The sequence below is a fragment of the Hemiscyllium ocellatum genome, chromosome 26, assembly GCF_020745735.1.
Source record: "Hemiscyllium ocellatum isolate sHemOce1 chromosome 26, sHemOce1.pat.X.cur, whole genome shotgun sequence".
Classification (NCBI taxonomy): domain Eukaryota; kingdom Metazoa; phylum Chordata; class Chondrichthyes; order Orectolobiformes; family Hemiscylliidae; genus Hemiscyllium; species Hemiscyllium ocellatum.
Window position 1 is genome coordinate 1,713,264 of NC_083426.1, and position 25,648 is coordinate 1,738,911.

The following is a 25,648-nucleotide window of genomic DNA, read 5'->3' on the forward strand; positions in this document are numbered from 1 at the left end:
ATGGCCAGCAGCTCACCACCATCTTCTTGAAGGCAATTAATGATGGGCGAGAATGGCCACAAGCCAAGGAAGGGATTATTTCAGTATCATGTGGTACTGGAGACTTGCTGGAGGTCTTGTGACACAGCAATTATATCCTGTCTCTGAGAGAGAAGCTTGCGGTTCAATTTTTCGCCCAAAACCTGATGCTCATGAAAGATCTGTTCACGTTGTGGCCAGATTGCAGACCAACATGCAACTCTATCCATCATACCAATGGCAGGTCCTAAGAGTGAGATAGACCCCTGGTCAGCTGGGAGATGGAAAGAAATCGGAGGTTCCACACTGCGCAGTATCGTGTGTGCATGTTGGTGCAGTATTTTAGACTCTCTGAGTGATCTGTAACATACCAGAGCACGGGTTAGTCCATACATTAAGTGATGGGTAGAGACTGAGTGTGATTAGTGGAGTATGGCAGGAATTATTGTTGATTACTGAAGTCTTTGTTGAAGGTGATCTAGAATTACAAATTTAATTAGTGGTTAATGTGTTGAGAGGCTTGTGGTTGGGATTGCAAAGTAGCAAGTGGTTTGAGTGGATCTGTAACATTTACTGATCTGACAAACAGGGGCAGGGATGTCCCTGGCTGTGACTATTAGAATCTGCTGCCTCCTTGTCTGAGGATCAGCCAGATCATTAATTGATGATAACAATCTCACTGTCAAATCAGAATTACAGTTTAACAAACAACCACTCCCTCCCCCACTGATGCTCTGCAGCTGTCTGTACTACTTACAAGGTGCACTGAGGTAATGCACCAAGGCTCCTTAGTCAGCACCTTCTAAACCCATGACCACTTACAGACATACCCCCTGCAAGTTCCTGTCTAAGTCACCCACCATCCTGCCTTGGAAATATATTGTTGTTCCTGCATTGTTGCTGGGTTAAAATCCTGGACTTCCCTGCCCAAGGATATCCTGAGACTACCTACAGCACATGGACTGCATCAGTTCAAAAAGGCAGCTCTCCACCACTTTCTCAAAGGCAACTAGGGACAGGGCAGTAAATGCTGGTCTAACCAGCAATGCCCACATCCCGAAAGGTGAATAACAAAAGCTGCATCATGTTACTTTGGAAGGAATGTGGTAATACCGGGGATGGTTTAATTGGCACTGAGTGGTTGGGAGAAGGGGAAAGTGATGGCCTAGTGGTACTGTCACTAGATATATTATTCCAGAGACCCAGGTTCAAATCATGCCATGGTGGAATTTGAATTCAATTTTTAAAAATCTATAACTAAGAGTCAAGTGATGACCATAAATCTGTTGCTGATTTTTGGAAAAGTCCGTCGGGTTCACTAACGTCCTTTTGGGAAGGAAACTTCCTGGTCTGGCTGTTGTGTGACTGCAGACTCACACCTGTGTAACTGGCCATTTGTGCACTGTAGAGTTTGATGATGACATCTCCTGTAGTCAACATCTCCTGCACGCACTCACTGACTTTCCAAAAACTGCAAATGATTTGAGGTGAATTCCTACAGTTGTATATGAAGTGATCTCCAGATTAAGGAAGCGTATTGATAAACGCATGGTGGCACAGTGGTTAGCACTGCTGCCTCACAGCACCAGGGACCTGGGTTCAATTCCCGCCTCAGGTGACTGACTGTGTGGAGTTTGCACATTCTCCCAGTGTCTGCGTGGGTTTCCTCCGGGTGCTCCAGTTTCCTCCCACAGTCCAAAGATGTGTGGGTCAGGTGAATTGGCCATGCTAAATTGCCCATAGTGTTAGGTAAGGGGTATATGTTGGGGTATGGGTGGGTTGCGCTTTGGCGGGTCGGTGTGGACTTGTTGGGCCGAAGGGCCTGTTTCCACACTGTAAGTAATCTAAACAATCTAAACAAAAAAAAACTGGATTGCAGACAGAAAATGTCAGCATCACCCATCAGACAGTGACAAGCAGTCACACCCCTTGCATCACCATCCTCAACAGTGATGTGAGCTATTGTGCATTTTTGCAAATTTTTTCACAAAGGCTGAGTAGTTTCTGATTTCCTGATCAATAATCCTGTTCTTAGCACCGTTTATGGGCAACTGTCTGACAACAGGGTTTAAAACAACATTGATTTCACAGAAGTTAAAATTGTCATTCAGACTGCAGCCTCTGTTAAACACCCGGCGAGTCTCTGCTTTGAGATATTCTCAGTCCTGTTTATTGCTTGGTGACTTATCAACGGGCCTCAACTCTGGCATGGCTTCCCTTTGAGATGAGAGACTTAACAAACAATCAAGGTATTTTTCAATGTATAATTTCAGTTACATCACACTGTAAACTTTTGCTTTAAATTCTGTGTCTTACAATTGTGTAGTTCACAGCTACCTGATGAAGGAGTAGCCTCCGAAAGCTAGTGCTTCCAAATAAACCTGTTGGACTATAACCTGGTATTGTGCGATTTTTAACATTGTATACCCAAGTCCAACACCAGCATCTCCAAATCATTCCTGGAGATCACAGGATTCTGGCATCTCAACCAATGTGAGATTAATAGATTCTTGTTGTCTCGAGGAATTAAGGGCTACGGGGAGAACGCTGGTAAGTGGAGTTGAAATGCCCATCAGCCATGATTGAATGGCGGAGTGGACTCGATGGGCCGAATGGCCTTACTTCCACTCCTATGTCTTATGGTCTTATGGTCTTATGTGCTGCTGATATATTTTCTTTGTGTTAAGAGTGCCTTGTATCTGAGTTTAGGAGTTGGTCAAACATTGGAGTGGACATAATGGAGAGAGCTAACAGCCTGCCAAATCCCAGGGACAGAACCAAAATGCAAAAGTGTCTCCCGCTCCCATTCAGGGGAGGGGTGTTGGTGTTTGGAGCACTGAGTAGAAAGAAGCAGATTGTTCATGAGACACCTGAAATTGTCAAACAGCCGGGGCTTTGTTCAAAACCAAACGGGTGCAGTTTTCAGAGGTCAAAGGTCATTCCAAGCTGCGTTAAGCTGTCAAAAAGTTGGAGCTACCATGCTCCAAGAAGATGGCAAGCTGCATTTCTGTAGCAACTTTTACCACCTCAAGACATCCCAGACATTCTCCAGTCAATGCAACACTTTTGAACTGTTGTCACTGTGACAGCAGCCAGTTTGCACACAATACTTCCCCCAAATTGTAAAGTCATAAGGAACCAAAATACCTGATCCAGTGAAATTGGTAAGAATAAACCTTTAACAGTGCTTTACCTGAACAGTGTTTGAGAGGTACTTGATCGGAGAGTGCGACACTCCCTCAGCACTGACGCTCCGACAGTCTGGCACTCCCTCAGCACTGATCCTCAGACTGTGTGACACTCTCGCAGTACTGACCCTGCAAAAGTACAGCATTCCCTCAGCACTGACCCTCCGACAGTGCAGCACTCCCTCAGCACTGACCCGTCGACAGTGCAGCACCCCCTCAGCACTGACCCTCTGACAGTGTGGCAGTCCCTCAGTACTGACCCTCCAATATTGCAGCACTCCCTCAGCATTGACCCTACATCACTGCAGCACGCCCTCAGCACTGACCCTCCGACATTGCGGCACTCCCTCAGCACAGATCCTCTGACAGTGTGCAGTATTCCCTCAGCACTGACCCTTTGACTGTGTGGCACTCCATCAGCACTGATCCTCTGACAGTGCAGCACTCCCTTAGCACTGTCCCTCCAAAACTGCAGCACTCCCTCAGCACTGACTCTCCAATGTTGCAGCACTCCCTTAGCACTGATCCTCTGACAGTGCAGCACTCCCTCATCACTGACCCTCTGACAGTGCGGCACTCCCTCAGTACTGACCCTCTGACAGTGCAGTACTTCCTCAGCACTGACCCTCCAACACTTCAGCAGTGCCTCAGCACTGACCCTCCGACAGTGCGGCACTCCCTCTATACTGAGCCTCCCTATTGCCATTTGTTGTAAATTGCTTCTAGCTGTTTATCTTGCCTAAATAGATAGCATTCTTTTCCTTCCAAATGTGATATGTGGTTTACTCCAAGCTCCAGCAGAACACAGTGTTGTACAGTGAGAGATGATCTCTTGTGGTTGCAGCATTAAACCAGGAGCATATCCCATGTCAAATCCCTTGACGTTACTCTGATGTCCCGACCCAAATATTTCTCAAGAACAGCAGGAGGGAAAGGCCTGGTAATTATGGACCAATTAGTCTGACGTCAGTGATCGGGAAATTGTTGGAAAAATTCTGAGGGATATAAATAATTAACACTTGAAAAGAGAGGAATTGTTCCAGGGATATTCAGCACGGATTTGTTTGGTGGAGTTCCTGTCTGACTAATTTAGTTGATATTTTTAAAACGGTGACTAAATATATTGATGAGGGGAGTGCAGGTGATGTGGTTTACATGGACTTCAATTTGATCTTTGATTAAATCCCACATGGAAGGCTGATCCAAAACGTAAGAGCCCATGGGACCCAGGGAAAGTTGGCAAACTGGATCCAACATTGAATATCAAATAGATGGGAAAAGGTGGTTGGTGGAGAGATAGTTTGTAGTTGACCCATGATCTGAATTGGTGGGCATTGTTGATATTGAGGACGATGGTCTCGGGCTACAGTCTGCTGTTGATCAGCTGGTAAATTGGGCAGAGCAATGGCAGATGGAATTTAATCCTGATTGGTGCAAGGCAATCTTTTTTGGAAGTCTACTTAGAGAAGGATACATATAATGAACGGTATGCCCCTAGGGAGTACTGAGCAACAAGGAATTCATGCTGTACATGTCCCTGTGTACCTGAAGGGAGACTTGGTGCAGAAGTAAGCATGTGGGATGCTTGCCTTCATTAGCCAGGGTGAGGATACAGGAGTGAGGAAGCCTTGGGGCAACTTTATAGAACGTTGGTTCGGATACAGATGGAATAAGATGGAGGAGGAGGGGGGATGATCAGAGGAGGCTGAAAGGAGATCTGATTGAAGTTTACAAAATTATGTGAGGAGAGACAGGTTAGAATTTCTTCCCCAGGGCATATGTGTCTAAGACCAGAGGACATATGTATAAGGTGAGGAGTTAGTGGTTTAGACAGATCTGAAGGAATTTTGTTTTTCACCCGAGGGCAATAGAAATATGGAGTGTGCTGCCTGATAGGGTGTGGAGGCAGGGACTCTCTCAATATTTAAAAAACATCTGGGAAAGCTCTTAAATGTCAGGAGAATGTAGACTATGGACAAAAATACAGATAAACTGGATTAGTATAGTTTGATGTTTATTAGTCAGCATAGACATATCGGTCCAAAGGGCTATATGATTCTAAGATTCTATCAGTGAATGGTCATTTTAACAGTGTCTTTTGTGGGATCATGCTGTGCATAAATTGGCTGTCTTTTTCCCTGCATTTTGAGAATGACCACACTTGAAAAGAATTTGATTGGCTGTTACGTCTTCAGAGACATCCTGTAATTGTGAAAGAGGTAAATTCTTTTCATGTATTAACTGTCAATGATCAACTGTCTACTGACCAAAGCATTAACTCCCAGCATCCCACACCTGCTCCCTGATCCACAAATAAATTTTCTTTCCTTTTATCACCAACCATCCTGGATCATTTCTGTCTCTGGATCGACTTCTCCTGAGAACAGGGGAACTGAGAACTCAGAGGGATTGAAGCGAACAGATTACTGGAGAAAATATAGAGGATGCCGCCAAATCACAGCAGGCCTAGCAGCACTTGTGGAGAGAGAAACAGCATTAACTTTCCATCCTGGTATCAGACTTCTTCAGAACTGGAGAATTCCTGCAGAGTTTCTCCAATGTTTTTTGTACTTGTTTCAGATTTGCAGCATCTGCAGTATTTTGCCTTCATTTGAGGAGGTACTTGAGGGACACACCATTCTACTCCATACCGTGCCCATTCCCAATGGCCAGCCACAACATCCACTAGCTGTCTACGTTCCTTATCCAATCACAGTCCGAGTTTCTGATTCTCTCGATCAGTGTCACTTGTTCAGCTTGACAGAAATCCTTTGCATGTGAGGTTAGCTTTTCAAAGCAAAAAACCTGAAAGCTGTTCAGTATAAAATCTTCAGATTGATCCACAGCGGGGGGTGGGGGAGTAAACATTGAATCGGCCTTTAAAAGAGTTAAGCATCCTGTGTAGCTTCCTTAATTATGAATCCCAGCATCATCAGTGAAACGATGCAGTAATTAGGGAATAATTAACTGGGAGGTGTGGTTTTCTGATGGTCCAAGTGTGAGCTTGGATAGCATGAGAAACTTGTTGTTAATAAAATAAAGCCCAGGGAGGAACATTTTATCTTTGAATTAATGCCGGTTTCCTTGTAACTGGACGCAGTACCTGCCATCAGCAGCTTCTCTCTGTCCAGGAGCAGGAGATCGCAGCTGTTTTTTTTTGATTAGATTACTTACAGTGTGGAAACAGGCCCTTCGGCCTAACAAGTCCACACTGACCCTCCAAAGAGCAACCCACCCAGACCTATTCCCCTACATTTACCCCTTCATCAGGCAATTTAGCATGGCCAATTCACCTAACCGACACACCTTTGGACTGTGGGAGGCAACCGGAGGAAACCCACGCAGAGAAAGTGCAAACTCCACACAGACGGTTACCCGAGGAATTGAACCCACGTCTCTGGCGCTGTGAGGCAGCAGTGCTAACCACTGTGCCACCATGCCACCTTCTTGGTGGTGATTGGATTATGAGTTCTTCCTGTGTGTAGTAGTTGTGCTGACACCTGTATTTCAGGTCAGTGGCCAGCTCTGATCAGTCAGTGTGTCTTGGGGGGTAGTGAACACCCACACTGAGTCTGGTTGGAACAGAGCTTTCTCCCGTAATCCACAGTGAAATCAGATCACTTCCAGATCAAGACAATCAGGAATTAGCAATGAGCAGAGGCCATCGTAAGGACTGGGACAATTTCTATTAAAGATCATTCAACTGGGAGATTCTTCAAATCCCTGTCACATCTCAGCTTAACACAAGACAGTTTTGTTGATGAGCATCCTTCTCTCACCTCCAGTTTTCAAACCTTTGACCTGTATTCACCTCACCAGTGTTGCCTTGTACTGTCAATGTTTGCCACTGTGAACCCACTATAGCTTGGCACTGGCTCTCTGCCAATGATTAGAACTCCTCACGGACTGTCTCGGTGTCCTCTTTCAGATTCTTTGTTTTGTCCTTGTTCCCTCTATTCCTCCACCCCCCCACCTTCACCCAATGGTACAGTATCAGACTGAGGGTTGGTGGTGAAAGGGCACGTTTTGCTGAGTATTCCTACTCTATATGGGAGGGTGGGGTGGGGACAGCCCAATCAGGTATAGAAGCTGCTTCTCAGGATGGGAGCATGCACCATGGCACTGAGACCTTCCTTCAAAGTCATCAAAAAGCACACCCAATGTCACCTGACAATACCCAGAGTCCTGTCCTTTGGTTTTCAGTTGGATAGCAATAATGTATAATGGACACTCAGAAAGAGTCATCATGAAGAACAGAGTATTCATTCAGAATTTTCTGTCAAGTATTTCAGTCCCAGTGTGATGCCAGGTGCATAGGATCTACAACCAAAGAATTGGCTGCTCTAATCAAAAGATTGTGTTATTTTAGTTGTTCAACCTTTGATTAGATTAGATTAGACTTACAGTGTGGAAACAGGCCCTTCGGCCCAACAAGTCCACACCGACCCGCCGAAGCGCAACCCACCCATACCCTTACATTTACCCCTTACCTAACACTACGGGCAATTTAGCATGGCCAATTCACCTGACCCGCACATCTTTGTGACTGTGGGAGGAAACCGGAGCACCCGGAGGAAACCCACGCAGACACGGGGAGAACGTGCAAACTCCACACAGTCAGTCGCCTGAGTCGGGAATTGAACCCAGGTCTCTGGTGCTGTGAGGCAGCAGTGCTAACCACTGTGCCACCGTGCCGCCGCAAATCAGTTTGGTAGAGTACAGACTACCCTCAACCAGCCCAAACTTGCAAAACCCAAAATAAATTGTTAGATGTGACTTTGCAATTGGACTGCTCCTGCTGAACAATTCTGAGTACGTTACAGACAAGCTTTCACTATGGCTCGTTTATTTGCCAAAAATGATTTCTTCCAGGTACAGGAAGCCCTGCTTTCTGGAAATGAAAGGAGTATCTTCAAGCCTTGTGCCTTTCCCAATTACCAGGAGCCTATAGATCCTTGTTGTTATCTCTATGATAATATATCAGCCAATCAGAGCCAACCTACCATCCAATCAGCATCCTTTTCTCCTGTTGTATAAGTTGTCACAAGTTGATAAAAACTTGGTATTCTTGCATTTGTCCTGATGTGTCCAGGATGAAACGTTCCAGCAACATGACTTTTTTGATAGCAATAATCATGTAGAGTTCGCAAATCAGACAAGAAACAAGCTGCAGTAGTACCTGTGACCATGTTTCTGTAAAATATTAATAAAGGAAAGAGGTGCAGTTCTCCAATGTAGTCAAGGGAGAGTAGTTGCATTTTCTATCTGAACTTTTCATAACCTGGACACAGGGTAAACCTAAAGCATTCATTTATCTGTGAGCTAACAACAAGTAATCCCACTGAATAGATCCTGATAAGGCTGAGTGAGCTCTGAAAATAGCAGGTTGACAGCACGGAACCCTTAGTTTTACAAGAGCATGTTTATATTCAGGTACATTGCTCTGTGTGTTACAGTTAGAATATAGAACATTACACACAGTACAGGCCCTTCGGCCCTCGATGTTGTGCCGACATGTGGAACCGATCTGAAGCCCATAACCTACACTATTCCATTTTCATCAATATGCCTATCTAATGGCCAGTAAAATGCCCTTAAAGTTGGCAAGACTGCAACTGTTGCAACAGTTAGGTACCAAAGACTGGATTTCTTGTTTTAGTTAGAGCAGAACCGGGGAGATTGAAGACATTGCTTTCTCCTATTTAATCCTGAAATGGATATTGGGCTTTTTAAAAAATCATTCACGATTCTTTATTTTTTTCTTTTTCATTTCTTGCTGTCTTTTTCCCACCCCTCGTTTTTCTTGGTCAATTCTGATTCTTTTTTTAAAGATAGTTTTGTAGGCAGAGACCAGGAAACTAACAGCATTAGGACTGACAGAGTGGAGAGGGACCAGGGGAGACTGAAACAGGCAAGGAGAGAGAAACAGCAAGATTGTAGCCCAGACCATTCTAATTCAATGTAAACAGGTCAGCCTGAGATGGAACGTGGACAGGAGATATACTGCAACTTCGGCCCCACTTCAGTTTACAAAACTAATTCCATTTTCCAAAAGAAGCACCTGCCCAAATAGGAAATGCATAAATACAAAAGGCAATTTTAAAAGTCTAGCTCTTGTTTTCAGATCCGTTCAGGGCCTTGAATTTCAATGTCTCTGACACCTTCTCTAACCTCTACAATCCTCCCTATCTCTGTCACGTCTTCCAGCTGCAAGCCCTTCCCTACTTCTGTAACCTCCTCCTTTCGCTACACTCTCCCTTTCTCTGAAATCTCCTCTAGCTTCATGAGCTTCTGCGCCTCACTTATTCTGGTTTCCTGTATTCCCTCATTTAAATCCTTTCTGCATCAAAATTGAGGGTTGGCACGGTGGCTCAATAGTTCGCACTGCAGCCTCGCAGTGTCAGGGACCTGAGTTATTTCCAGCCTTGGGCGAACATGTGGAGTTTGCACATTCTTCCCGTGTCTGTGTGGGTTTCTTCCAGGTGCCCTGGTTTCCTCCCACTGTCCAGGGATGTGCAGGTTAGGTGGATTTGTCATGGAAAATGCAGGGTTACAGGGATATGGTAGTGGGTTGAGTCTGGATAGACTTTGGAGATACCAGAAGAAACATCAAAGCAGCGCTTCACAGGAGGCTCCAATAGCACTGATGATGTTCCCTAGCCAGGGAACGAAACGTTTGCAGCAAAAACTTCCAGCTCGGCGAACAGAACCACAACAACGGACACCCGAGCTATAAATCTTCAACCAGACTTTATCTTAATAGCTCTTTCCAACCCTGTGAATTCAGTGTTATCAGGTTACACATCTCGCTCACTTTGTTGCATTAAAAATGAGATTTATCTGAAATTTGTTGTTAAGGTCAGAGATCAGAATGTTAGCATGAACTCAGTAGGGCGAATGATCTCATTCTAAGCCATAAAGCTAGTCTATTTGTGAACCAACAAACCACTTTATTTATTTATTGGACATGGGCTTTACTAACATTTATTGTCTGTTCCCAAATGCCCAGAGGACAGTTCATTGCTGTGGGTCTGGAGTCACATGTAGGTCAGACCAGGTAAGGTGGGCAGTTTCCTTCTCTAGAGGACATTAGTGACCTAGAGAGGTTTTTTCCAACAATTGACAGTGGTTATGTGGTTGTCATTATTCCAAATTTTATATTACTCAAATTTCACCAGTGCCATGCTGAGATTTCAACCCATGGACCTCAGGATTGCTAAGCTATTGAGACTGCAAACTCATTCCTTTATAATCTTGTGTGAGATATTGATAAGATTAACTTGTGAAAAGTTGTGAATGAAGGAACATTTCCGGATAAGGGCAGTATGTTTATGCAAGGCATGTGGTCAACATTTCAAGACCATTGAACAGAATCTAGAACAATGCAGCTTGTATTACACAGAATTGTTGGAAAAGGTTTATTGCTGTGCAAGTGATTGCAAACTGAGAAATCTGAGGTTGCACCCTCATTGTTGACTAACATTCAAACCCTCTGGGTCCAGAAACAAAGACAGATGGAATGGCTACTTTGGATGAATGTTCCAAGAAGTGGAGATACCCATCAGGGTGACTCAGGATGTTTTCAATAATAGTGCCATCCAATGTTCAGTGTGAGGGACAGAATAGAACAGGGTTGGCCAAATAGATTAACAATGTGGCTAAAGGATTAGCAATGCTCCTTCATCTCTTTGGATGATGCAAGGTTCAGGCTGGATGGGCCAGCCAATGAGATCCATCAACATCCTGTCAAAGCCTCACACACCTGGGAAACGGAGTGAGTAGGTCAGACATATTTCAGTCAGTCAATGTTCAACCTGGTGACCCTGCATTTAACTGACCGTGACACTCACATTCTGAGCAATATACACTCAGATACTGCTCACACTCACGTTCAAACACTACTTACACTCATACCAACAAAACCTCAGACACTACTCATACTCACACTCATGTCAATACACACTCAAATGGTACTCATATTCACACTCTCGCACTTATACCAACACTCACTCAAACACTATTCGTACCCAGACTTGTACTAGTCACTACTCACACATTTACACACACAGACATGTTCTCACAGAATGCACTCACTTTCACTCAGATTCACACTCATATGCACACTCATGTCACATACAATCAAACAAAAACATGCAAACATTTACAGATTTAGGTAATTTTTCAGGAATTCAATTTTATTTTGGGAAGTGAAAACCAATTTTGCAAAGGGTTAAACGTTGGGAAAGTCCTCAGTGCGGAGTATTGTGTGTGAGAATCACAGCAGAGGGTGTCTGTGAGCTTGTGAACGATAGGCTGCCGTGACTGTAAGAGAAAAACAGAGCAAGCAAATGTGAATGATTAAAGATTATTAATCTGGCCAATAATTTCTTATGGCATACAATTATTGGAGCAGGTAAAAGCCATAATTATTGAATTGCCAACACTGAATCACAGCTGCCTCCTTCAGGGCTTATTTCATTCAGAATCGAAGAGCATGCGCTAATTACACAGTAATCCAGAAAAAGCAGCATTGAATGGCATCATATCAATCATCATATGACTTAAATATCATAATTTACTGCCTGTCTCAAAAGGAAAATTTTGACCTTGTAAAACGAACCATTTCCTTTACTCCTCTTCTGGTAATTTTGAACATTCAGAAGCCTCTGGTTAAAATATGATCCCATTGCCTTTTTCCCCTCAACATATGAAGATGTATCAGTGTTTTTATATCAGTTTCCAAAGGCTACTCAATTATAAAAGAGCAAATATTCAGTGGACAATAAACACTGAGAAACACTTTGTGTTACAATTAAAGCAGATTCAGCTTGTCTCGGAGTGAACACAGTCAGGAGGAAGGTTGGGGTGAACAGCCCACTTGAATCGCTGCAGTCCATGTGCTGGAGGTAAACCCAGAATGTCCCTTAGGTAGGGAATTCCAGGATTTTCACCCAGCGACACTGAAGAAAGAACAATATATTTTCCAAGTCAGGATGGTGAGTGGTTTGGAGGGAACCCTGCAGGGGGTGGTGTTCCCATGTATCTGCTGCCCTTGTCCTTCTAGATGGAGTGGGTTTGAAAAACACTGCCCCAGGATCCTTGGATGGTTGGGCACATTCATATGATTTTTCTTTGGGATCAAAGAATAGCAATCAGGAATATTGCAGGATTAAGCTTTATTCACTGTTGTGTTGCAAAGGCACAAGGACCATTTGAGAATCTCTCTAATCCGGTGCAATCAACCATCCGATATTTTATGTCATTAAGCTGTAATTTTCTGATCTTGGCCAAGTCGTGTACTTTAGTTTTCAAAGTTTGTGAGAAGATTTGTAGCTCGGGTGCTCGTTGTTGTGGTTCTGTTCGCCGAGCTGGGAGTTTTTGTTGCAAACGTTTCGTCCCCTTTCTAGGTGACATCTTCAGTGCTTGGGAGCCTCCTGTGAGGCGCTTCTGTGCTGATTCCTCCGGCATTTACAGTGGTTTGTCTCTGCCGCTTCCGGTTGTCAGTTGCTGTCCGCTGCAGTGGCCGGTATATAGGGTCTAGGTCGATGTGTCTGTTGATAGAATTAGACCTAGACCCTATATACCGGCCATTGCAGCGGACAGCAACTGACAACCGGAAGCAGCAGATTCAAACCAGTATAAATGCCGGAGGAATCAGCACAGAAGCGCTTCACAGGAGGCTCCCAAGCACTGAAGATGTCACCTAGATAGGGGACGAAACGTTTGCAACAAAAACTCCCAGCTCGGCGAACAATACTTTAGTTTGCTAAGATACTATTGTCCCATGTTCCCCAGATCAGTGATTGTGACACAGCAAGACCTCTCCTCTAGAGGCTCAGCCTAGCAGGACTCAGCCACTGTCTGTCCAATAGGAGCTTGAGTTCTGCCTGGTGGACACATAGACCTTTATAACACAGACAGAGTCCTGTCCTATTGTCTCCATGCTTCTCAACAACAATCTGACAACACTGATCCCATTTTCCAGCTTTTGGCTCATAGCCCTCGAGAATGTGGCAATACAAGTGAATATCTAAATATTACTCAAATGTCACAAGAGTTTCTGACCCTTTCAGGCAGCAAGTTCCAGATTCACACCAGCCTTGCGGCCATCTATCTTGTACCTTATATCAATGCTTCCTGGTTTCAGACCCCTCTACTAATGGAGAAAGCGCCTTCGTACCCATTGTTTCAATGCCTGTAAAATCTACGTAGACCACATTAAATGCATCACCCTCATCAACACTCCTGTTATCTCCTCAAAAACTTTGATCAAACTGTGGTCAAACAGGACCTTCCCTTAACAAACCTAGTGCCCTGAGATTGAGAGTTGTCAGGAGAAGGGAGATGGGGTCTGTTTGGGTTCGCCAGGCAGCAAGGGGTCTGATCCCAATGGTCTTGGTTCCGGGGAGGGGTATCAATGGTACGGCACAGTCTTGGACAGGTGTCCAATTGGTTCCATGGAAATGGGGAGAGGGGCTGCTCAGTATGTCTGTCAGGGAAGATGAGATTTGCAGAGTTGTGTGCCAAGGAACAGTAGGGTGTATGAGGTAGACTGTACATCAAGTTTATGACACGTTGAATGTTGCACTGGGGTCAAACTACTGCAGATGCTGGCATCTGAACTAAAAACAAAAAATGCTGGAAATCACAGCAGGTCAGGCAGCATCCACGGATGACCCACAGTGATTTCCAGCATGTTTTGTTTCAATGCTGCGATGTGGGGCAGCGTATTTGGGCTTTGATCCTGTGCACCACTCCTTTGAATCCTCCTCAAGCTGTCTCCAGTCTGTCCAACACCCCTCTCAGTCTCCCGAATTGCAATTCTTCCCTCCTCCTAGCATCCCTTATTCTGATCTCTTGCACATGTCTGATTTTAATCTCCACACCATATTCAGCCACGTCTTCAGCTGCTCCCCCTCCAACCCAGGCCCTCTGCTCCAGAGTTCCCTTCCTGAATCCCCTCAGCAGTGTTCATGGCCCCAGATGCAGCCTATTCTGTCAGGAAGGGGATTGGGAACTCATTTCCCTGAGACCTGGTAAGGGTAAGATGGGAGCAGGAATTATTCTGGGAAAATGGAGGATGATACAGAAGAGACAATCTCCTTCAAACCAGATGAAACAACAGCTCGGCAAAAGAACTGAGCCCGATAGGCAACAGATGCAGAAAATATTCTTACAACCCTTTCAAATAAAGGACAACACACAATGGAATAAAAAGCAAATTAAATCAGTGAGGCTTTAGTAAAATATTTAACAAATTCTTTCTACTTAAGGACTAGTCAAATAGAGCAGTCAACTTGAGCCAGATACTCTGTTCAATCTGCTAAAAATTAACACGGTAATTAGTCCTGCTAATTAGTTTCCTGCTTCAAACAATTAGGAGATTGGAGCTTTTGTCTCAGTGTCGTTCTTTTGTTTCTCTGTTCTTTTTCTGTGAGACCGTGGAGGAGGCAGCCAGTTTGATTTCGGGTCAGACTGGAGTGCTAACACATGGAAATCCAGCCCTGAGTACGGTACTCTTTAAACCTCAGTCATAAAGGGGCACAGAGAGCAGAATGTTGTTCCACACAGCACCAAGGGGCATACTCCTTACACTGACATCGGGATTCTGCAGCTCACACTGTCCCTCAGAGATTGGAGATTGTCAGTTCATGCCCCCATGCAGTGAGAATTCAGCCAAACACTGAAGCTGGTGATTCTGGTGTTGACCACCCCAGCATCACTCTGAAGAACAGCAGAAGTCAATGTTTCTTCCTCAACCAAAAAAAAACACAGATTTTGAACTGGTGAATTATCACTAACATTTAGTGAAGCTGAATTGTGAATAAATTGACAATTGCATCCTAACAGTAACTGATATTTAAGTGCTTTTATTTTTAAATAGAGGAAGCTGGCATTTTACAATGGATAGTAATTATACTGTATTTAAATGTTCATAATTGTATAATAGTTTTTGTTTTATTTCTCATTATCATTCTGATGATAGTTATGGACAATGTTAGGAAATCTCATTTCGTTTTAGGACTTCCCTAACCAACCTATTCCGAGATGTCATTACACACCTCTGGAGCAGGTGAGACGAGCTGTATCTCCTGGGTCAGAGGTAGGGACATTACACCTCTCAAGCTTCCTGCTGATTCCCTGTGTTATTTGAAATGTCTTGACAATTTGACAGTGTTCATCTGTCAATGAATCAATTACTCTCAGGAAATATTTTGCAATGTCCTGGGAAAGTGTTGAGAGACACTGCAGAGAGGTTTCTTGTTGTGCAGTAGTAGTGTCCCTATCTCTGAGTCAGGAGGCTGGGTTCAAGACCCACCTGCTCCAGAGCTGTGTAGTAACAACTCTGGACAGGTTAATGTTTAAAAATACAGAGATGCTGTAGAAGTTTTGCTCACAGCTGTAGGACAGTCCAGGCTCACTAATGTAGAAAACCATATAACAAGACCCAAAACTGTGTGTTCAGCATTGACATTGGTTGGTAGAACACCATGGAGCCAAGCAAAAAAGCATGGCTTCATTTCCTGTTGTATTTCCAGATTGTATCAGCAAAAATCACAGGATAATGTGAGGCACCAGCTCACATGTATTTGAATTTTAAAAGAGACATTGACAGGCTGATAAGTGGGATGGAGTTCAATCTGGAAAAGTGTGAAGTCATTCACTTTGGAAGATCAAATTTGAATGCAGAATACAGGGCTAAAGGCAGAATTATTGGCAGTGGGAGGAACAGAGGGATCTTGGGGTCCATGTCCATAGATCCCTCAAAGTTTCTACCCAATTTCATAGGGTTGTTAAGCAGACATATGGTGTGTTGGCTTTCCTTAGCAGGGGACTGTGATTAGGAGCTACGAGTTTATTCTGCAACTCTGTAGAGCCCTGGTTAGACCACACTTGGAGTATTGTGTTCAGTTCTGGTTGCCTCATTATAGGAAGGATGTGGAAGCTTTAGAGAGAGTGCAGAGGAGATTCACCAGGATGCTGCCTGGAATGGAGGGCATGTCTTATGAAGAAAGGTTGGGACTAAGGCTTTTCTCATTGGAGTGAAGAAGGATGAGAGGTGACTTGATCGAGGTGTACAAGATGATGAGAGGCATAGATAGAGTGGATAACCCAAGACTTTTTCCAATGGTGAAAATGTCTATCACGGACATAATTTTAAGGTGATTAGAGGAAGGTTTAGGGGAGATGTCAGAGGTAGGTTCTTTACACAGAGAATGGTGGGAGCGTGGAATGCACTGTCAGCAGTGATAGTAGAGTCAGAGACATTAGAGACATCTAAACTACGCTTGGATAGGCCCAGGATGATAGTAAAATGAAGGATATGTAAATTAGTCTGATCTTAGAGGAAGATAAAAGGTCGCCATAACATCAAGGGCTGAAGGGCCTGTACTGTGCTGTACTGTTCTATGTTCTACGTTCACTAGCAATTTCAAACTAATCTCAGGATGGTCTGCATAGTGTATATGGGTTTGGAATCTAGATATCAGAGACAAGAAAATACATGTGGAACAAAAAATATGGACAGAAAGTGCATTATGGAGTGTATCAAGGTGAGTGGTGTTGGCGATATCAGAGTGTTGCAGTGAGACATGTAGAATATATCAGACTGATACAGTGAGGAGTGTGAGATATATCAGAGTGGTACAGTGATGGGTATGGGATATAGCAGAATATTATGGTGAAATACGATAAGGTGTGTGGGATATGTCAGTGTTACAGTGAGGGATGTAGGGTATATCAGGGTGTTACGATGAAGGGTGTGGGATATATCAGGGTGTTCATCATAGAATCATAGAACCCCTACATTGTGAAACAGGCCATTTTGCCCAACAAGTCCACAGCAACCCTCCAAAGAGCATCCCACCCAGATCCATTCCCCTACCCTATTAGTCTACATTTACCCCTGACTGATGCACCCAACTGTTACGGTCAGCTATGTGGGATATATCAGAATGTTACAGTGAGGAGCACAGGGTATTACACTAACCCCTGAAGTGCCTTATAATGTACCTTCCTCCAATTCAAAAACCAACCATTTGTCACCATTCTGTTTCCAGTGATTCCCCCCAACACTGTATCCCCGTTGACCCTCTCCCTCCCTTTAATTGCATGGACTTCCAATTTGCTGTCAAGCCTGTTGTGCAACACTTTATCAATTTTTGTCTGAGATTATTATTTCTAAAAGCTTTCCAATAACTGAGATTTAAATTGACTGGCCTGTTTTTGCCAATATTACCCCTCACAAACTTTTTTTTTAACAAGGATGTAACCTTTAGAATTCTCCAGTTATCTCTCACTCTGCTCGAAAGAGGATTGGAAGGTTGGAGCTAACATCCCCATAATTTCTACTTTCAGTATTCTTCAATGCATCTCATTCAACCCTAGCATCTTATCAACTTGAAACACAGCCAGCCTATCTAACACCATCTCGTGAATAATTTTTAGTATATCTCATATCTCACAATCTCACTGCAAATTTGGTCTCCCTCCTGGATAAAGAATGTTTATTTACTAACTCAGCAATGGCCCCTGCCTCCATGTGTAAATCCTTTTTTTGATTCCTAGACTATCCCAGTCCTCCTTTCATCAGCTTTTTTACTGTACAGTGTGTATACGTTTATAGTAGACTAGATCTGAGCTCACTGTCAAGGTTGGTTGGTGAAGAACTGGAGATTCCTTATCATTTGTTATTTCAAAAGGAGAATAAGAGTTGGGTGGGACAGACCACAGCCTGGGAATTTTTCCAATTGGCAGCATTCATCTAATCAAACAGCAGACACACCGCTTTAGCAGCTGGGAGAGATCTTTGTGAGGTTATGTCCCACAGTGGGAAAATTTCAGAATCTTCCTTCACAGAAATTTGTAAGTTTAGTTGTGCTGATTTCAGTGGAAGTGGCAGCTATAGGAAATGAAATTATATTACTAAGGCCCATTAATTTGCTATTAAGAGCAAATTTGAGATGAATGTGATGGTCAGTCACTCAGACCCAGAGTGCGTGACATGGAAAGCAGTGTGGAGGTAGAGAGACCCACATGGAGAGACAAGCCAGTCTCAGATACAAAGAGGTAGAAGCAATAAGTTGCTTCTTTAACAAAAAATTTTTGAAAACACTTCCGTGAAGTCATTATCTGACAAATCTAATAGGGTGTGTCATTGAGGTAACAAGATAAATGATCAAACTCCTTGACAACAAGGCAAATATTATGGAGCATCTTAAAAGATAAGAGGGAGAGGCGGAGAGACAGAGAGATTTAGGGAGGGAATTCAGGAGTTTAATACTTTGGGAACAGAAGGCAGGGTCACTGATAATGGAGCATTTAAAAGTGGGAATGGTGTCGAATGAGAGGCGAATTGTGGAACTGGCAGAGATTACTGAGAAAGGGAGGGGTGAGGTTATGGAGAGATTTGAAACCAGGATGAAAATGTTTAAATTGCTGTGTTGTTGGACTGGGAAGCCAGGCATGTTATTGAGCAGAGTGAGGTGGATGTTTGGGTTGTGACACAAGTTAGGGTGAAGGCAGAAGAGCTCTGGATGAACTGATGGTTTATGGAGGGTGGGATATGGCAAACTGACCTGCAGACCTTTGGAATAGTCAAGTCTTGAGGTAACTGCAAGATCAAGACAACTTTCAGGTTTGGGGTGACAATTGATATTTGTGCCACAGAAATGCAAGGCAATGACATCTCCAACATGAGAGAATCTAACCACTGCCCTTTGACATTCCATGGTGTTATCATCACCAAATGCCCCACTATTAACATCCTGGGAGTTATCATTGACCAGCAACTGTTTTAGATTCACCACATAAACACAGTGGCTAGAGGGGTTTAGGGTTTAAGGTGAGACAGGAAAGTTTTAAAAGGGACCTAGGGGTCAACTTTTTCACACAGAGGGTGGTGTGTGTATGGAATGAGTTGCCAGAGGAAGTGGCCGAGGCTGGTATAATTACAACATTTAAAAAGCCAATGAATAGAAAGAGTCTAGAGGGATGTCGGCCAAATGCTGGCAAATGGGACTAGATTAATTTAGGATACCTGGTCAGCCTGGATGAGTCGGAACAAAGGGTCTGTTTCTGTGCTGTGTATCTCTATACACTTAATGGTAAGGTCCTAGGGAGTATTTCTGAACAAAGAGACCTTGGAGTGCAGGTACATTGCTCCATAAAAGTGGAATCACAGGTAGATAGGATAATGAAGAAGGCGTTTGGGATGTTTTCCTTTATTGAATGCAGGAATTGAGAGGTCATGTTGCAGCTGTACAGGACATTGGTTAGGCCACTGTTGGAATATTGTGTGCAATTCTGGTCTGCTTCCTATTGGAAAGATGTTGTGAAACTTGAAAGAGTTCAGAAAAGATTTACAAGAGTGTTGCCAGGGTTGGAGGATTTGAGCTACAGGGAGAGGCTGAATAGGCTGGGGCTGTTTTCCCTGGAGTGTCGGAGGCTGAGGGGTGACCTTATAGAGATTTATAAAATCACAAGAGGCATGGATAGGATAAATAGACAAAATCTTTTCCCTGGGGTAGGGGAGTCCAGAACTAGTGGGCGTAGGTTTAGGGTGAGAGGGGAAAGATATAAAAGGGACCTAAGGGGCAATGTTTTCACGCAGAGGGTGGTACGTGTATGGAATGAGCTGCCAGAGGAAGTGGTGGAAGCTGGTACAATTACAACATTGAAAAGGCATTTGGATGGGTATATGAATGGGAAGGGTTTGGAGGGATATGGGCCAGGTTCTGGCAGGTGGGATTAGATTGGGTTGGGATATCTGGTGGGCATGGACTGGTTGGACCAAAGGGTTTGTTTCCATGCTATATATCTCTATGACTATGGTACCAATGATAGAGGGACTTCAGTTTCTTGGATAGCTTGACAAAGTTGGGCCTGCCCTCCTCAGAGTCAATAAGTTTCCCAGGTGATTTGATGAGAGCATTAATATCTGTGAGTGATCTGGATGGAGAAGAATGGAAGAAACATATCGCCATTCTTCCATGGCTATAGGTTTAAGGTGGCTGTCAAAGCAGGTAATGGGGAAAAACTTTTTTCACACGGTGAATGGATAGAGTGCAGTGTTTCCTGGAAATGTCACTGAATTTGCAACCCAGAACCCCAGGGTAATACTCTCTCACCATGGGAAGGTGACATTTGAATTCAGTAGAAATCTGGAATTTACTGATGACCTAATGACAACCTTTTAACCATAACTGATTGTCATAAAAACACATCATTTAGGGAAGGAAACTGCCATCCTTACCTGGCCTGGTCTACATGTGACTCCAGACCCACAGCAATGGGGTTGACTCTCAACTGCCCTATACTTAGCTAGCAATGCCAACATCCTATAAACAAGTGTAAAATAAAGTGATTAGGATGTGGGGTGTGCTGCTTGAGAGTGTGGTACAAATTGGGTTAACTGGGACTTTCAGAAAGGAAGAGGATAATCACCTGAATAGACACGATGTACAATGCTGTGGTGAAAGTAGGTGGCAATGGGACTAGCGAAATTGCTCAGACATTAGATCAACATGGACACGAAGGGCCAAATGGCCTCTTTCAATGCTGTTACCAAACTATAATTCAATGAAAACTAAGACAGTGTGGTGGCTTGAAATCTGAATTAAAACCAAAATGCTGGAAACACTCAGTCGGTCTTAAAGCAGGTGTGATAATCCTGGGACAGTGCAGCATTCCCATAGTTCAACATTATTCTGGAAATGATTGCACAGATCATGTGCCTGGGTATTGGTTCCCATAGCATAATGTATACAGAGTGACAGTGCAGAACAATGGGAGCGCCCTGGGGGCCGGGGGGGTCAGTTATCCCCCTTCATGTACACTTCCTTTCAGTTGATCTGCTTTATTATAGCAAGATAAGCAGGTGTTCAGTGTGGCTTGGGAGAAGGGAAGTTAGACTTCAGTAAATGCTGAGAGAAATTAGGGGAGATGCCCTTACCAGACGGAGGGATTTTAGAGAGATAAACGTTGAGACTCAGAGGTGAAAGGGTTTATCACTGGTACTTGGCTGACAAGAGAGAGAGTGGGGACAGTACTGACTCAAACTTGTCCCCTGCTCCATCTTGAAGGGTGGCTCACAATTTCCAGAAGGTAAAGCATCAACTGCTTCCACTGGGTTCCTGGTCAAGAGACAGGCAGAGCAGTGTCACCTCTCCCTGAGCAGTGTCACCGTGTGGCAGACACTTGTTTGCAGACCCTTTGTTAAATGGGCCACGTCTTTCAGAATGATTAAAAAAACGAAAGCATTTTCATAGCGCCTAAGCCGTTGGGACATTGTTCCAACTTTCTTTCTTCCTCTTTATTAATCAGTTTTCAGAGGCTTTTCAAACAATCATTGTAATTACTCCGTTTCTCAGCACACCACACGGTACCGCTTTGCAAATCTATTTCAGCTTTCGCTTTTCTTCTGCTCAGCATCGAGTTTGACCTCTGTCAATTAAAAACCTCGTCAGTGACTCTGGTCATGCCACAAGCATCTTAATGATCCCGCGCAGTCTTCAGAGGCAGTGTGAATGTCTCCTCATTAGAATCCAATTTGAAATGCTCACTCCCGTTCTTGTCCTTGGCTCTCGAGTTTTGTGCTCACGGGGAAAGCTGTTTCGGATCCTTGCTGTTCCCTGAGCCACACGCTCAGTTTCAGTAATGGTCCTGGGATTAAACAAGAAGAATTTAAATGAGAGGAATATGCAACAATAATCTAATGCTGTGTCTGCTAAATGATTTGGAAACACTGTTTGTTGTCTGTTTTAATTGAATAAAGGCCACTCATGTAGCTTAATTAGCATTGTTTTAATGAGCAGTGGGTAATTACATCGAATTTTAATTATGCATTTTACAATGAGAACGAATGTTTGTTCACTGTTATTTATTTATTCCCTTTGGTGTGTTCAGGATGCAACAGGACATTATTGGCGCAGGGAAAGAGGCAGCAGTGCGTTGTCAGGTCAGGGAAAGGAAAGTGTACCATCATCCACAGCACATCCACAAAGAGTCCGTGATCAGATACTAGTGCCTGGCGCCCACAGAGCCAGCCTTGTAAGGGCAGGACGAACACAGTCCCCGGCAGCTTAAACCGGAGGACACTCAGGGCTGGCTTAAATGGAGGGCTGCAGTTTGAGTATGGAGACTGGAATGTGGGTTATCGGCCTCTTCTTTCCGTGGTCTGTTTCTGTTCCTTTATCTTTTTTCCCCTAAGTTTCTCTTTTCTCACCTTCTGTCTTTCCCAAGCCGATTGCTGATTCCAGCCAGTAACTAGAGAATGATGTGTGATATCTTGTGTTTCTTTCTGGCTCTAGCTGTCTGCTTCTCGATGTCTTTTCCAGTCAAACTGTCTCTCACCCACATAGGTTATACATTTTCTCTGTTTATTGATCACACAGAAACCCTCCTATAGTCTATGTCATAGAGATGTACAGCACGGAAACAGACCCTTCGGTCCAACCTGTCCATGCCGACCAGATATCCCAACCCAATCTAGTCCCACCTGCCAGCACCCGGCCCATATCCCTCCAAACCCTTCCTATTCATATACCCATCCAAATGCCTCTTAAATGTTGCAATTGTACCAGCCTCCACCACTTCAGCAAGACAAGTCCAAAGAAGGGTCATACCAGACTCAAAACATCAACTCTGATTTCTCTCCACAGATGCTGCCAGACCTGCTGAACTTTTCCAGCAGTTTCTGTTTTAATTTCAGATTTCCAGTGTCTGCAGTACTTTACTTTTAAGGAGGATCCCAGCTTTGTGTGAGTAGTTTGGGATTGTGTGCCCACTATCCTGGGTTAGGAAGGGGTTATACCAATCAGGATATTGACTAGTCATCACTGTCCATGGTCATGTGTGTGCAGATTTTGGAATACTGCGTGCAATTCTATCGCAAAGATGTTGTGAAACATGAAAGGGTTCAGAGAAGATTTACAAGGATGTTGCCACGGTTGAAGGATCTGAGCTACAGGGAGAGGCTGACCAGGCTGGGGCTGTTTTCCCTGGAGCATCAAAGGCTGAGGGCTGACCCCACAGAGGTTTATAAAATCACGAGGGGCATGGATAGGGTAGGTAAGCAAGGTCTTTTCTCCAGGGTAGGGGAGTCCAAAACTAGAGGGCATAGGTTTAGGGTGAGAGGGGAAAGATATAAAAGGGATCTAAGGGGCAACTTTTTCACACAGAGAGTGGGGTGTGTATTGAATGAGCTGTCAAAGAAAGTGGTGATGGCTGTTACAATTACAGTATTTAAAAGGCACCTAGATGGGCATATGAATAGGAAGGGTTTAGAGGGATATGGGCCCAGTGCTGGCAAATGGGACTAGATTTATATAGGATATCTGGTGGGCATGGATGAGTTGGACAGAAGGGTCTGCTTTCATGCTATACATCTGTATATCCATGCACAACAAGGACAGAGTTGCACTCAGCTGTGATGCCTTCCACAGTTCAATGCCTTGACAGCATTTACTGTTGAGGTTCCCACACAAGGTATTAGTGGTATTTTGGGCTATAAAGGATTTTGCAGCTGAGTCCAATCCTTTCCTTACTCAGGCTCTACCCAAGCACATGTATTTTCCACCAGAATTACAGGTTACAGTCAGTAGACAGAACCACCAACCCCATATTCCCAACTGACAGATCCCGAAGGCAATCCTCAATCTGATCTGTATCCTGGGTTACAAACCTGGCCTACACTGGACAGCACAGTGACCATCAGAGCGCAGCCTCTCACATCCCAAAAAACTCTCTATTAATTCCATGATCATTTCAGAATCTCTTTTAAATTACTAAATGGAATAATCCATTTGGAAGTTCAGGGCTCTATTAACGGTGGATTTAATAGCAAAGTCTGATGGCTAGGAGAGACTTTGTGTTGAGTACCAAGAGAGATTAACTATTTTAATGGCAAAATACATGTGAGAAGGTGCTAAAGTCAAGCATTAGCATAAATTCAGTTAATTTGACAGCAACAGAATTTAGGCTACATTATGCACATTTTCACTTAACAGTTGCAACCTGGAAAGGTTGGATGTGTTGAGTACATTCTGTGCCTCCTCTGATTTATTATGAAGGGCCAGTGTTCTGTTTGTAAACCATATTTACTTGTTGGTTTCCTATCAGCTATCTTGTGGTCCCTTTCTAGTGCTGTTACTTGTCCACCCTGACCCAAAAGGTTTTATGTTTAGTTTATGATCAGAGTTAAACTACCAGTTCATATTTTCACCTGGGTCAAAAAGGTTTGAGTTCATGACCTCCCCAGGAAACACAGTGTAAAAGGCACATCAATAGAGCACTGAGAGGGTATTGCACTGTTAATGTTCTTGGCTCCTTGTCTTTGAACTGAATTTTCTTCAATGTGACACTGACAGCACTTGGTTAGAAAGTACTGTGGGACACTCAGAGGTGGTCACAGGTTCTCTGTAATTGTAATACCAAGTAGGAGTGAAGGAGTTTGGAGCCAACATCCACGAGTTATTGTACAAAGCCAGGATTTCTGCTCCCAGTCCTAGGCCAACAACTGCAGGTGGAAAGTGCTGACGTGGATTGGTTGGTTCAGGTCAGAATCCTGGCCAGCTCAGTTGAGAGTCTCAGGATGACATACATTGTCAACTCACAATGTAGGGACTGACCCTCAGACAGCTGGGAGGGTGCTCACAATATGGATCCTAACTGCAGGCGTAGGCCATTCAGCCCTTCGAGCCTGCTGTGCCATGGTCATGGCTGATCTGATTGTAAATTTAGGGTAGGCGATGACCACATAGTATTATTGCTAGACTGTTAATCCAGTCACACCAGGCAATATTCTGGGCATCTGAGTTCAAATCCCACCAAAGCAGTTGAATTTCATAAAAATCTGGAATTATGAGTTTAATGATGATCATGAATCCATTGTCGATTGTTGGAAAACACCTTTCTTACCTGGTCTGGACTATATGTGACTCCAGACCCAGAGCTGTGCGGTTGACTCTTGATTGCCCTCTGGGATGGGCAATGAATGCTGCCAGTGATACCCTCATCTCGAGAATGAATTTTAAAATCTCAGATCCACAGCCCCGTCTTTTCCTCAGAACTGCTGCCCCTTCAGCTTCCCAAGGATCGATGTGCAATAAAGCAAAAAACTGCAGATGCTGGAAACCTGAAACAAAAACAGAAATCACTGGAGAAACTCAGCAGGTCTGACAGCATCTGTGGAGAGAAAACAGAATCAATGTTTCAAGTCCTTCTTCAGAATCTATTTACCAGCATTAAAAGTAGTCAAAGATTCTACTTTCATACCATTTTCAGGAAGAAAGTTCCAAAGACAGATAACCCCATGTTGAAAAAGAATTTATCAAGATTCTGTTTTAAACAGGGGCTAGTTCTAATTTTTAGACAGCGATCTTTAGTTCTAGATTCTCCCACAGAGGAACCATCCTCTCCACATCCCCCCATTCGGAGTCGTA

The 25,648-nt window shown here is 43.9% G+C and overlaps 1 protein-coding gene across 5 annotated transcripts in view; it reads left to right on the forward strand.

Annotated features, from left to right (window-relative positions):
* foxp4 (forkhead box P4) overlaps nucleotides 1-25,648 on the forward strand; it is a 390,222-nt gene that overhangs the window by 213,519 nt on the left and 151,055 nt on the right. Inside the window, exon 1 of one of the 5 annotated variants that reach the window (XM_060845042.1) lies at nucleotides 15,245-15,309. The exons of the other annotated variants lie outside the window; for them this stretch is intronic. The gene's annotated coding sequence lies outside the window, so the exon portion shown is untranslated. Of the gene's footprint in view, nucleotides 1-15,244; nucleotides 15,310-25,648 lie in introns of those variants that run through there. 5 annotated transcript variants of the gene reach the window in all.